The following is a 15,277-nucleotide window of genomic DNA, read 5'->3' as shown; positions in this document are numbered from 1 at the left end:
TGGAGCACACCTCATGTCTCCCAGAATCCTTACTTTGTCAATGTGAATGTTAAACAATCAAATACTATGAAAATGGCCACAACTTGTATATTTAACACAGATATAAAGCTTCTCCCACAGGAGTAAGGCTGTGTACATCTTTGCTTTTGTAAATTTGATTTAAGTTCACCTCTTTGCAACAGTCAAAACTGGCACAAGGCAGACACTGAGAGGGGAAGCAGGTTCACAAGTTTTATTGCACAAGAGAGCCAAACCTTTGAGCTTTTGGCTCAAAGGTTTGAGCCAAAAGTTGACAGGTGAGGATCCACCAGTGAGTTTTTTCCCCACAGAGAATGATTGTTTTCTTTGGTAAACAAACAAACAAACAAACAAACAAACAAACAAACAAACAAACAAACAAACAAACAAACAAACAAACAGTGGTGGTGCTGCAGTTGAAATGAAGTAATAACAGAAATTCAGTTTGAAATTATACTTGCATATGTACAAAAATATTTATTTATGTAAAAGGTGAATTGAAACTGGTAATAGCAGGTGGTTAGTTTGTAATATTACTCATTACTCCGACCTTATTTCACTGCTTTGTTAGTCAAGTTTGTGTCCCAGTGCCAGGTGGGTCACAATAATATTTCCAAATGTGTGGCACCTGCAGGTTGTTTTGCTTTCACTCTTGTGTCCAGTTCATCCTAAACCAGCTGGATGGGTTCAAGTCTGGAGACTGTGCTCGCTACTCCATGTTTTCAAGCTTACCATCCTGTTCTTTGCTCCTCAGGTAGTTTTGTCTTGCTGTAGGATGAAACCTGACCAACTAGGCACATACCAGAGGGTATTGGTGCTGCAGAATGCTGTGGTAGCCATTTTGGTTCAGGGTGTCTCTCACTCTGTACAAGTCACCGACCCTGGATTCAGCAAAACAGCCCCAGACCATCACACTTCCTCCTCTATGTTTCACAGTTGATGCCACACACTGTGAAACCATCCTATCACCTATTTGACGGCATACAAAGATCCTGTATGATGAACTGGACTATAATCCCACCCCTACCTCGAAACCACCGATCCTTTCTACTACACTGTTTCACTGCCCTATACATGTCCTGCACCACTCTCAATTACTCTCATGTTTTTTCCCTTTCCTGATTTTGTATTTGTTTTGTATGTTTGTCCACCTGTGAAAAAAGCAAGCATACAGCACCTGGAACACAATAATTCTTGTGAGTGTGAGAGAGAGAATGAGAGAGAGTGTCAACTGTGAGTGTGTGTTTGCCACAAAATGTACTTGAAAATGAGGCTGGGAAGCCGCAATAATGCCCCCCACGAGCAAGAGACAGACAGAGATGTAGTCAGGATAACCGAGCCATTTGCAGCTGCACAAGAGTACCGAAGGCCTGAAGCCACACATCTCGGCGATATCTGCGCACTCATCCCTCCAGGAGCAGGAGGGAGGTCCTTAAAGGGGCCCACATGAACAAGGGGTGGGAAGCCCTGAGACAATGGGCAGCCAACTCGGTGTAAGCCGAGATGAAGGTCAGCACCCCTGGAAGAGCCCCACCCCGACAGGAAAGAGGTCCAATTATGGACACACTGCACCCCAGTCTGAGATATGCTGCAATACATTTTGGGTACAAGGACTGTACTCAAAAAGGACTGAAAAGCAAAACTTTGAAAGAGCTTCAGAAAGCCTCGAGGAAAAGCAGTGATTGTTTAATCAAATGTAATAATACACATTGACCAAAATGTCCCAAAGTAAAGCGATCTCTCTGCTTTCTTATCAAACAGCTTGTGCCATAAAGCTTTGCAGCCAACCTTTACTTTGCCGCCATCTTGTGGCAGCAGCTGGCTACTGTTATTTGCACATGCACATTGTGTTTTTCTGTTCAATCATATTTTAAAACAAACTCCTTGAACTGATTAGTGGATTGAAGTACTATATGAAATACACACCAGTACAAATACACACACCAGTGGATTCAAAAAAAGTGTTTTGTGAGTAAATAAATACTGCATGAATATAAAGAGTTATATTCATATATATTTTGTACAGAGTCTTCCAGCCCATGCATGTAACGTTGCTGAACTGCAAAGCTCCTTCAGTGACAGACTGCTGCATCCTAAATGCCTGAAGGACTGTGTCCACAGGTCCGTCCTCCCTGCAGCTGTCAGAATTAAAATCAAAAGTAATCCTTACAAACATAGTGGTTTACATCAGCGCTGTAATTTGCACTAATCAACCAAACAACCACAACTGTTATAACTTGCACACTATTGTTCTCAATTTATATCTATCTATCTATCTATCTATCTATCTATCTATCTATCTATCTATCTATCTATCTATCTATCTATCTATATATCTATCTATATATATATATATATTAGGGGTGCAACGATACACAAAATTCACGGTTCGGTTCGGTTCGATACTTTGGTGTCACGGTTCGATATTTTTTCGATACAATGTTCATGCCTTTTTAATTTGTCATTTATTAAAATTATAAATATATATTTTAACTCAAAAGTACAGTTTTTAAATTTAACCCTAACCCTTGTGCGTGTTTTTTATTTTGACAGCGAATGCGCACCTGCGGACCACTTATGTGCAGCCCTGGTTATTTAGCTCGTCATATTGCAGCCACAGAAATTCTTTTGTCCATGAAACCATAAAGCTGCACTTTCTTTTTGCCTTATAGTCTGATTTGTCATAACTTCTCCGTTTTGTGGTAAGCTTTTCTTTGGCTGTCACTTCTTCACCCTGACCTGTCTTATTTGGCTCAGCAGAACTAAAATATATATACTGCTGCTTTTACACACGGACTCACATAAGCTCAGCGATTCTCTGCGCGATCAACCTCTCACATGTGTAAGCTGCGGGAGATTTCACTTGTCATGTTTGCATAGTAAGCTAACGATTAATAAGACGATGTCAGAGGAATTGGTGCACAAATTATCGTCACTCACCAATCAGTGCTGTCGCTCTCTATACACAGTTCGCACGATTGCAAAGTGAAAGCAAAAAAACAAGCGCAAATTCAAACGCGATTTCAATATGTCACATATTGACAGTGGCTCACCGATGCCAATGACATAATTACCCAGCTACATTTCTGAAAGAATGCAAAAGCATTGACATATATTTTTCCTTCCTACAATAGCCCGACGGGCAGGGAAGAGATAGATTTTGGTAGCCTGACTGAAAAAAATCGCTAGCCCCGGGACGTCGGGCTAGCGATATTGCGAGCCCTGTATCTGATTGAGGAATCACTCATCTTTGGAAAAGAGAGTTTATTACAGAGAAATGTCTCTTTCCAAAATAAAAGCTATACTATCCGCTTCTTCTGGGCTATATTCTCAGCAGCATATTAATCCTGTCTAAATGACTCGGGTAACGTTTGTAGCATGCATGCTTGCTTGTTTTTGTCTGCTTCCACTTGTCTTTGCACTAGGATGATGTCGGCGTAAATGTGCAGTCATATTCGTTGTGTTCCCACTAGTGCTTTCAGGTTAATCTCGTTGAAATGACCTTAACGCCACAACACGGCAAATCTCCGTTAACGAGCTACCACCGATCGCCCCGTGCATGGGGCTAGACGGCCAACACGTTAACGAGCTAACTGCGCTAACACACTAGTTCCCACCCATGTAATTGAGCATTGCGTGGCACATCCAACATACTGTTTTACTTTAGTCCATGACGCGCTTACCTTCAGGGTCATACGTCACATGAAAACCAAAATAATTCCAAACGCCAGATCTGAATGAGGGTGGGGGAGGTCCATGTTGCAAGGAGAGCTTAACTTCTGTCTCGCTAGCTTGCCCTGCGCTCTTCCTTCTGACGATGCTGTCTGTGTTGAGCGCTCAGTGGATCTGCGCTCGACAGTGCAGCCTAGGCGGAGTAGTCGAACGCAGATTCACTGAGCGCTCAACACAGACAGCATCGTCAGAAGGAAAGTTGATAAAATAAATTACAAATGTTGTATTGTTCGATACATATGCGTACCAAACCGAAAGCACTGTATCGAACGGTTCAATATCGATACGAATATCGTTGCACCCCTAATATATATATATATGAAGACCTGTACTTTAATCTTAATAACTGTACAGCACTCTGTTTTTATAACTATTGTCCATGATGTAAGTGTTTCCTTCAAACATGTTTCAGTGCTTTTTGTATATGTGCTTTTCTTCTGCTGCTGTTACAACCAATTTCCCCTTTGTGGGACAAGTAAAGGATTATTCTATTCTATTCATATATATTTATATAGAGAAATAGCATAGTTTCATTTACCGGGGTGTCAGACTTCTTTTTTTTCCTTCTTCTCTACACTTAAGACAAGAAACTAATTTTTAATTTTTCTGCCTTATTTTCTACCTTATTTTTTTCAACATCAAATATCAGCTTGGTGAGTGAACTCAGTTTGCCTCAATTAAGTATGAGCATGTTCACCTAAAAGTGTTGGCAATGGCAACATCTGATTCACAGTTACATTGGTCAGTGCACCAAAAACTGAGTGGATGATTTTACATATGGACAGTGAACTATACAACTACAAAGCCATGAACGCTTCACACACATGAGTCAGGATGCAAGTAAAGCTGCTGCTGCAAACAAATCAGTGAGAGAGAAAAAACGGTACTCTAGTTTAGTGTTAAAAAATGCTCACAGACAGCTGCATGCTTGAGCTAAATAGGCTATAGTAGCTCTGTTTCACTTCCTCTGATGTGTTCTCATGCAGTTCCTGCTCTGAAAATTAAAAATGTCCATGTCTCTGTGTAACTGCTTAGAAGTGATCATAGATTTAATTCAGCTTTGCCATTTTCCATCCAGTGACTTTTTTTTATCAATAAACAATACAATAAAATTATATATAAACATTACTGTGTGTGTTTTTCTTGAAAAATAATGCATGAAAAATATTTCATAAATTACTTTATCTGTATAGATATTTTATATTATATAGCTAGCAGACCCCATCAATGAAGAGCCCACTGGTGTCAAAACAACGTTGAGGTCATGCGTGTATTAATGAACGTCCAGGTGTATGAAAGCTAAGAGACCGAGGCTCGTTTCCATATGGACACCGGGAAACATCTATAAAACCGGTCAGTGTCTGCAGCTGTTTACGGTCTCTCCCCCTCACTTACCTCGCTGACTAGCCCCTGCCAGTCACTCTCACTTTTAGCACTTTTTGGAGAAAAATGAGCAAAACGCTTAAATAATATAAATTACAGGGAGTGCAGAATTATTAGGCAAGTTGTATTTTTGAGGAATAATTTTATTATTGAACAACAACCATGTTCTCAATGAACCCAAAAAACTCATTAATATCAAAGCTGAATGTTTTTGGAAGTAGTTTTTAGTTTGTTTTTAGTTTTAGCTATTTTAGGGGGATATCTGTGTGTGCAGGTGACTATTACTGTGCATAATTATTAGGCAACTTAACAAAAAACAAATATATACCCATTTCAATTATTTATTTTTACCAGTGAAACCAATATAACATCTCCACATTCACAAATATACATTTCTGACATTCAAAAACAAAACAAAAACAAATCAGCGACCAATATAGCCACCTTTCTTTGCAAGGACACTCAGAAGCCTGCCATCCATGGATTCTGTCAGTGTTTTGATCTGTTCACCATCAACATTGCGTGCAGCAGCAACCACAGCCTCCCAGACACTGTTCAGAGAGGTGTACTGTTTTCCCTCCTTGTAAATCTCACATTTGATGATGGACCACAGGTTCTCAATGGGGTTCAGATCAGGTGAACAAGGTGGCCATGTCATTAGTTTTTCTTCTTTTATACCCTTTCTTGCCAGCCACGCTGTGGAGTACTTGGACGCGTGTGATGGAGCATTGTCCTGCATGAAAATCATGTTTTTCTTGAAGGATGCAGACTTCTTCCTGTACCACTGCTTGAAGAAGGTGTCTTCCAGAAACTGGCAGTAGGACTGGGAGTTGAGCTTGACTCCATCCTCAACCCGAAAAGGCCCCACAAGCTCATCTTTGATGATACCAGCCCAAACCAGTACTCCACCTCCACCTTGCTGGCGTCTGAGTCGGACTGGAGCTCTCTGCCCTTTACCAATCCAGCCACGGGCCCGTCCATCTGGCCCATCAAGACTCACTCTCATTTCATCAGTCCATAAAACCTTAGAAAAATCAGTCTTGAGATACAGTGGGGCAAAAAAGTATTTAGTCAGCCACCGATTGTGCAAGTTCCCCCACTTAAAATGATGACAGAGGTCAGTAATTTGCACCAGAGGTACACTTCAACTGTGAGAGACAGAATGTGAAAAAAAAATCCATGAATCCACATGGTAGGATTTGTAAAGAATTTATTCGTAAATCAGGGTGGAAAATAAGTATTTGGTCAATAACAAAAATACAACTCAATACTTTGTAACATAACCTTTGTTGGCAATAACAGAGGTCAAACGTTTACTATAGGTCTTTACCAGGTTTGCACACACAGTAGCTGGTATTTTGGCCCATTCCTCCATGCAGATCTTCTCGAGAGCAGTGATGTTTTGGGGCTGTCGCCGAGCAACACGGACTTTCAACTCCCGCCACAGATTTTCTATGGGGTTGAGGTCTGGAGACTGGCTAGGCCACTCCAGGACTTTTAAATGCTTCTTACGGAGCCACTCCTTTGTTGCCCGGGCGGTGTGTTTTGGATCATTGTCATGTTGGAAGACCCAGCCTCGTTTCATCTTCAAAGTTCTCACTGATGGAAGGAGGTTTTGGCTCAAAATCTCACGATACATGGCCCCATTCATTCTGTCCTTAACACGGATCAGTCGTCCTGTCCCCTTGGCAGAAAAACAGCCCCATAGCATGATGTTTCCACCCCCATGCTTCACAGTAGGTATGGTGTTCTTGGGATGCAACTCAGTATTCTTCTTCCTCCAAACACGACGAGTTGAGTTTATACCAAAAAGTTCTACTTTGGTTTCATCTGACCACATGACATTCTCCCAATCCTCTGCTGTATCATCCATGTGCTCTCTGGCAAACTTCAGACGGGCCTGGACATGCACTGGCTTCAGCAGCGGAACACGTCTGGCACTGCGGGATTTGATTCCCTGCCGTTGTAGTGTGTTACTGATGGTGACCTTTGTTACTTTGGTCCCAGCTCTCTGCAGGTCATTCACCAGGTCCCCCCGTGTGGTTCTGGGATCTTTGCTCACCGTTCTCATGATCATTTTGACCCCACGGGATGAGATCTTGCGTGGAGCCCCAGATCGAGGGAGATTATCAGTGGTCTTGTATGTCTTCCATTTTCTGATGATTGCTCCCACAGTTGATTTTTTCACACCAAGCTGCTTGCCTATTGTAGATTCACTCTTCCCAGTCTGGTGCAGGTCTACAATACTTTTCCTGGTGTCCTTCGAAAGCTCTTTGGTCTTGGCCATGGCGGAGTTTGGAGTCTGACTGTTTGAGGCTGTGGACAGGTGTCTTTTATACAGATGATGAGTTCAAACAGGTGCCATTCATACAGGTAACGAGTGGGGGACAGAAAAGCTTCTTGCAGAAGACGTTACAGGTCTGTGAGAGCCAGAGATTTTCCTTGTTTGAGGTGACCAAATATTTATTTTCCACCCTAATTTACGAATAAAGTCTTTACAAATCCTACCATGTGAATTTATGGATTTTTTTTTTTACATTCTGTCTCTCACAGTTGAAGTGTACCTCTGGTGCAAATTACTGACCTCTGTCATCATTTTAAGTGGGGGAACTTGCACAATCGGTGGCTGACTAAATACTTTTTTGCCCCACTGTATTTCTTGGCCCAGTCTTGACGTTTCAGCTTGTGTGTCTTGTTCAGTGGTGGTCGTCTTTCAGCCTTTCTTACCTTGGCCATGTCTCTGAGTATTGCACACCTTGTGCTTTTGGGCACTCCAGTGATGTTGCAGCTCTGAAATATGACCAAACTGGTGGCAAGTGGCATCTTGGCAGCTGCACGCTTGACTTTTCTCAGTTCATGGGCAGTTATTTTGCGCCTTGGTTTTTCCACACGCTTCTTGCGACCCTGTTGACTATTTTGAATGAAACGCTTGATTGTTCGATGATCACGCTTCAGAAGCTTTGCAATTTTGAGACTGCTGCATCCCTCTGCAAGATATCTCACTATTTTTGACTTTTCTGAGCCTGTCAAGTCCTTCTTTTGACCCATTTTGCCAAAGGAAAGGATGTTGCCTAATAATTATGCACACCTGATATAGGGTGTTGATGTCATTAGACCACACCCCTTCTCATTACAGAGATGCACATCACCTAATATGCTTAATTGGTAGTAGGCTTTCGAGCCTATACAGCTTGGAGTAAGACAACATGCATGAAGAGGATGATGTGGACAAAATACTCATTTGCCTAATAATTCTGCACTCCCTGTATATGGGGAAAATGCACTATTTACTTTATCTCTATAGACCATTTACAGTTTGTAAACAGTGGTGACAAAGGCAATGTAAGGGTCTGTAGTGGTCATTTCCAGAGGAGGATATGTGATGTGCATAATTTGTAAGCAACTAAGCGTTATAAAAGTCATTTCCAGAAGCTGTTGCTACTCCAAGTAGCCTAGGCAGTTTATATAGTAAATTTAGTACAGACTGTTGTAGAGACCCACCTTTTAGCACATCCCAGCACACCCACTCACTTCACCAGATGCACCTTGTTTAGTTCTCTCACCTTTGATTGGGTGTGGTGCTTGTCCTTGATTGCACTCACCTGTCACACATTATATGTCACACAGTATATAAGGACTGCATTCACTTTTGGCTCACTCTTTCCGCACTTCCACACGGGGCGGCAGCTGAGCATTGGCAGTCCATGTGTGGCTTTGTTTCCTTCCTTTTTTGCCTTATTTATTTGAGAATAAAAGGAGTACCCTGAAACTAATTCTGCATTAGATGGCTGCTTTTCTTATTCTAACCGGATGAGCCCATGAAGCTGATTGCTTCAGCCCTGAACCTTCCTCCCTTCAAAACATGGTCCTCCGAGCCGGAGAGGTATTAGCATCATGGATACACAGCAGCCATTTAGAAGATCCAGTCGTGATAGTAGACCTCCTGCCTACCTGCAACAGTATGAAGTTCAGTACCCTGGAGCTAGAAGAGCTACATGTGAGACAGAGAGCCAAACTGAATGTCAGCACAGTGATAAAGACACACATGGGCTGCAGGATCCTGTCGGAGAGTCAGAAAGACCACCAGAGACATCCCTTGTTCCTTTACCCACCACCCAAGATGAGGTCATGAGGGAACTCTTAACGACCATGAGGGAGATTAAGCAATTTATGGTTCAATCATCTCCTTCCCATTCTCGTAGCTCCAGATCTTCCATTCGCACAGTCTCATCTGATGGAATCAAAGCTTCTGTATGCAGTTTACGAGCCAGTCCTCAAACACATCAACAACATGAGCAGCTCCCAGTGATTGATACAGTAACCTGTCAATCACCCTTCCAGCCCCCGCAGATTAGCCGTCAGTCTGGCTTAGTTACAGCTGCCAGCCCTCCTTTACCTAATTCAACAATACTAGATGCTGCTATCCCTTCAACTGGTTTGCCTAGACCAGTCCTTGCTACAGAAGATGAGACTCCCTTTGATTTCCTGGCCTTATCACGGCAGGATCCCGACCAGATCTCATGTGTTCAACCTGCTGTTCCTTTAGCTGAAGACCCTGTTCAACCTCTCATTCGCATATCTGACCACAAGCATTGCCCTCCTCTAGAGCAGCAACCAGCTACATCCAATACCTCATATGAACAGAAACCTTTGATATCTGGTACTGCTAGCTCGGGTCACTCCTCTAGCACGAGAACACATGTATATAAGCTTGAAGGTCCTTCATTTCCAGACCTTAGTAGAGAAGACGAAATGCAATACAGGATGTTACGGATGGCCCTTACAAACCTTCTTGATCCTCATGAGACAGAGCACTTCAAATATCATGTCCTTCTTGATCACCTCAAAGTAGACCAAGCTAAACGATTAGCTCTTGCCTTTTCCTACGCTCCTGACCCATACACTCAAGCTATCAAAGCCCTTGATGAGCGTTATGGGCAACCAAGACAGCTGGCATTGAAAGAGCTAAAGAATATACTGGAACTGCCTCCTATCAGAGCAGGTGATGGTCAGAGCCTTGATAATTTTGCTCTTCGAGTACAGGCTTTAGTTGGGTTGCTTAGCACTATGGGAGAACAAGGACGTGCAGAACTAGACTGTGGCTCCCATGTCGATCGCTTGTTAGTGAAGTTGCCTGCAGAGCATTTCAGTCGCTTCAAACGGCATGTTTACAGGGAACAGGGAGAAATGACGTATACCTTGCCTTTGTTCTCATCCTGGTTGCAAATGGAATGCAGGTGTCAACCAAAGAAGGCCAGTCCTGTTCCATCCTTCAACCAGACACGACCTGCCCGTAAGTACGCTTCTCCACTTACAACAATATTACATGAAGCAAATACATCTGATTCTGTACATGCAACACAGCCGATCATGACAACTAAGGCTACATGTGCATATTGCTGCTCACCAGAACATCACATTAGTAAGTGTCCTGGGTTTATTCAGAAGACAAAGGATGAGAAAACAAACTGGATAAAAGTAAACAAACGGTGTTGGCGTTGTGCTAGGAATCATCAGGCCGCAAAGTGTGACCTGAAGAAAGCATGTGCCACCTGTATGGGACTACATCTCCAGATCCTATGCGATGTAAATAAGAGATCTAAAACTGACACTCATCCTGTAGTGAGGACGCTATACTTTGATAGACCTAGCGATCGCCCTAGTGTCCTTTTAAAGGTCGTGAAAGTGCTCCTGCGAAATGGCAAAAGAACCCTTGAAACATATGCAGTACTTGACGATGGCTCCCAGCGTACCATTCTTCTGACATCAGCTGCACAGCATCTCAACCTAACTGGGGAAGCAGAGAGATTATCACTTAGAACGGTCCGTCAAGAAGTTGAAACTATTCATGGTTCTTCCGTAAGTTTCAAAATCTCACCCATCGCACACCCAGAGAAAACCTACACAATTACTAATGCCTTCACTGCAAATCACCTAGCACTTTCAGACCACACCTACCCTGTATCATCTCTCCAACGGAGATACAAGCATCTTCAAGGTATCCCATTACCCATTATTAATAAAGCAGCGCCACTCCTGCTCATAGGCTCAGATCATACTCACCTCATCACGCCTACTGCTCCATTGAGACAGGGACCATATGGGTCTCCTGCAGGAGTTAAAACCCAATTAGGATGGACACTTCAAGGCCCGATCACAGATTTTCATCCCCAGAGCAGTACAGAGCACGTGCAGTGTTTGTTCACATCTCTCAGTTCATCTGCAGATGTACTGCGTTATCATGTTGAGAAGCTATGGCAACTAGACACTTTACCTGAATACAGTGAGAAATCTGTGATCCGATCAAAGCAAGATCAACTGGCACTGGAACTCCTTGAACAGGCCACAAAAAGGGTGGAGATCAATGGTGTTAATCGCTACGCCACTCCTCTTCTTCGGATGGCAAACTTTCCTCCTTTGAATGTCCCTCCAAATGTAGTCATGTCTAGACTCCGCAACACTGAGGCTCGGTTAGCTAAAGATCCTGGCAAAGCCATGTCTTACAAGGATCAGATTTTGAAATTGGAGCAAGCAGGCTATATAGTCAAACTTAGCCCAGAGGAGATGCACAATAGCAAAGAAACCTGGTATATCCCTCATCATATGACAAGTCACAACAATAAAGATCGCATAGTCTTTGACTGCTCTTTCACATTTCAAGGTCAGTGTCTCAATAAGTACCTATTGCCAGGACCAATCCTAGGCCCAACACTTCTTGGTGTTTTGTTGCGTTTTAGGCAACATTCAGTAGCAATAAGTGGCGACATCAAAGGCATGTTTCACCAAGTCCGTCTTCTGCCTCCTGATAAACCACTCCTCCGATTCCTGTGGCGTGACATGAACAAAGCAGCTCCCCCTTCAGTGTATGAGTGGCAGGTACTCCCCTTTGGCACGACCTGCAGCCCTTGTTGTGCAATCTATGCACTGCAGAAACATGTGAAGGAATATCAATCTGACAAAGATGTGCAGTCTTCAGTAATGCAGTGTTTCTATGTTGATAACTGCTTGCAGAGTTTTCCATCAGCAGAGTTAGCTCGAACACTCCTAGACAAATTAAGAAACCATCTATCAGAAGGAGGCTTCGACCTTCGCCAGTGGGCCAGCAATAATCCTGTTGTGATTAGCCATCTACCATCTGAGGTAAGAACGGCAAGTAATGAACTTTGCCTGACTGAAGACAAGCCATCTGGCCCACCTGAACGCACATTAGGATTATTGTGGAATTGTGAGACTGATTTGTTTGCCTATAAATACAGAACTCTAGCCTCACACCCCACCACAATGCGTCGTATCTATGCAGTACTTGCTCGTCTGTATGACCCATTAGGCTACTTACTCCCATTCACAACACGCGCCAAAACCTTGGTGCAAGAGCTATGGAGAAAAGAGAGAGATTGGGATGACCCTTCCCTTCCACACGACCTCTTAGAGGCATGGAAGTCCTGGGAAGAAGAACTTTGTTATCTCCCACAAATTGCCATCCCACGTTGCTATACTTCTAAGGAAATGGATGTTTCTACCACAGTTCGAGACATTCATATCTTCTGTGACGCTTCAGAGCGAGCATATGGTGCTGTCGCATATTTGAGATCAGATGATCTTGAAGGCCATGTAGAACTGAGTTTCTTGTTAGCTCGCTCACGTGTTGCTCCTAAACGGCATTTAACAATACCCAGACTGGAGCTATGCGCAGCCCTACTAGGCGCACGCCTCAGTGAGCTCCTACAAACAGAACTCACCTTACCAGTCAGGACTACCACCCTTTGGTCTGACTCGACAACTGTACTTCACTGGCTTCAGTCAGATTCCTGCCGTTTCAAGGTATTCGTAGGAGCCAGAGTCTCAGAAATTCAAAACCTCACAAACAGTCAAGACTGGAGATACATCAATTCAGCCACAAATCCTGCTGATGATGTTACGAGAGGTAAATCCCTGAAAGAGTTCCTTAGCCCAAACAGGTGGACTGAGGGTCCCTCGTTTCTGCATGAACCTCCAAATAACTGGCCCACAGTTACAGATCTCCATCCTGATGATGATCAGACTGAGTTAAAAAAATCCTACTTTTTTGGTATTGTCAGTATACCCTCCCATACATACACACCCAGCTTCAGAACGTATCAAGAGCTATTGGATTTCACGGCTCATTCACTCTCCAACCAAAAGGGTAACATTCCTTCTGCAGCTGATTATCAAACAGCAGAACAAGAAATCCTTCGTCAGGCACAACTGGACAGTTTCGGTGAAGATTTAGCCCGTTTACAGTCAGACAAACCCCTCTCATCCGACAGCCGTCTATTGTGTTTGTCACCAGTGTTGTGCAGGAATTCTGGACTTATCCATGTAGGAGGCCGACTACGGCAAAGCCCAGACTTGGAATTGAATGTCATTCACCCAATAGTACTTGATCCTGCTCATCCAGTGACCAAACTGATCATACAAAATTATGATGACAAACTGCATCATGCTGGTTCAGAAAGACTTTTTGCTGAACTACGTCGGAAATTCTGGATTCTCAGAGGAAGGGAAGCCGTACGCAGGCATCAGTATAGCTGTGTCGCATGTCAGAAATGGAGAGCACAGCCCATCATTCCAAAAATGTCAGACTTGCCTGCTGCTCGTCTTAGGTTATTCAAACCACCTTTCTACTCCACAGGAATAGACTGCTTTGGACCATACAAGGTCAAGACTGGCCGCAGATCGGAGAAAAGGTGGGGAATAATATTCAAATGTCTCACCACTCGGTGTATACATCTTGACCTCCTAAACAGCATGGATACAGACTCCTTCCTCATGGCCCTCCAACGATTCATTTCTCGACGAGGAACACCCCTGGAAATTATATGTGATCAAGGAACTAACTTCAAAGGAGGAGATAAGGAACTACGGGCAGCCTTTAACAACCTTACTCCGACTCTACAGCCGGTCCTGATGACTAAAAGAATCCATTTCAAATTCAATCCCCCGCATGCACCCCATTTCGGTGGAGCCTGGGAGAGGGAGATGCGTTCTGTGAAGAATGCTCTGAAGAGAACCATTGGTGCACAAATGGTCACTGAAGAGGTCTTAAGAACAGTCCTAATTGAGATTGAAGGCATTCTTAACTCAAAACCCCGAGGCTATGTATCCTCAGACATTGCGGACATTGACCCCGTAACCCCAAACCTTCTCCTTATGGGCCGACATGATTCATCACTCCCCCTGGTATCCTATTCTGATTCTGACCTCCTAGGCCGACGACGATGGCGACATGCACAAATATTGGCAGATCACTTCTGGCGACACTTCATAAAAGACTATCTACCATCCCTCCAAAGAAGACCCAAATGGCAGAAGGAGAACCCAGATCTCACATTGAACTCTGTTGTCATGATTATGGATTCACACCTTCCACGTGCCCTTTGGCCTGTAGGAAGAATTACACGCTTGCTGAAAAGCCCAGATGACCGCATCAGAACTGTGGAGGTCCTGGTACAGGATAAAACCTATATCCGCCCTGTCTCCTGTCTGATCCCCCTGCCCCCGCTTCCTGACGAAGACTGATCCTGATCATATCAACATATTTCTCACTAGAAATATGGGGGCGGCTGTTGTAGAGACCCACCTTTTAGCACATCCCAGCACACCCACTCACTTCACCAGATGCACCTTGTTTAGTTCTCTCACCTTTGATTGGGTGTGGTGCTTGTCCTTGATTGCACTCACCTGTCACACATATGTCACACAGTATATAAGGACTGCATTCACTTTTGACTCACTCTTTCCGCACTTCCACACGGGGCGGCAGCTGAGGTGAGGTTCTGTTTGGGTTTTTATTTTATGTAATGTTAAGGTAATGAGTAACTTGAATCTCTGTTTTCTTTCAGCATTGGCAGTCCATGTGTGTCTTTGTTTCCTTCCTTTTTTGCCTTATTTATTTGAGAATAAAAGGAGTACCCTGAAAATAATTCTGCATTAGATGGCTGCTTTTCTTATTCTAACCGGATGAGCCCATGAAGCTGATTGCTTCAGCCCTGAACCTTCCTCCCTTCAAAACACAGACTAATTAAGATGTTTAGCCCTGCCCCCCCTTTAACCAACTTCATACTGATCAGCTACCCCTTGCAAATGTGAGATATCAGCTCTCATGCTATCTTATAAAGCCAGG

This window comes from Astatotilapia calliptera, chromosome 3 (genome assembly GCF_900246225.1).
Source record: "Astatotilapia calliptera chromosome 3, fAstCal1.2, whole genome shotgun sequence".
In the NCBI taxonomy this organism is placed as follows: domain Eukaryota; kingdom Metazoa; phylum Chordata; class Actinopteri; order Cichliformes; family Cichlidae; genus Astatotilapia; species Astatotilapia calliptera.
This window is presented reverse-complemented; position numbering follows the sequence as displayed.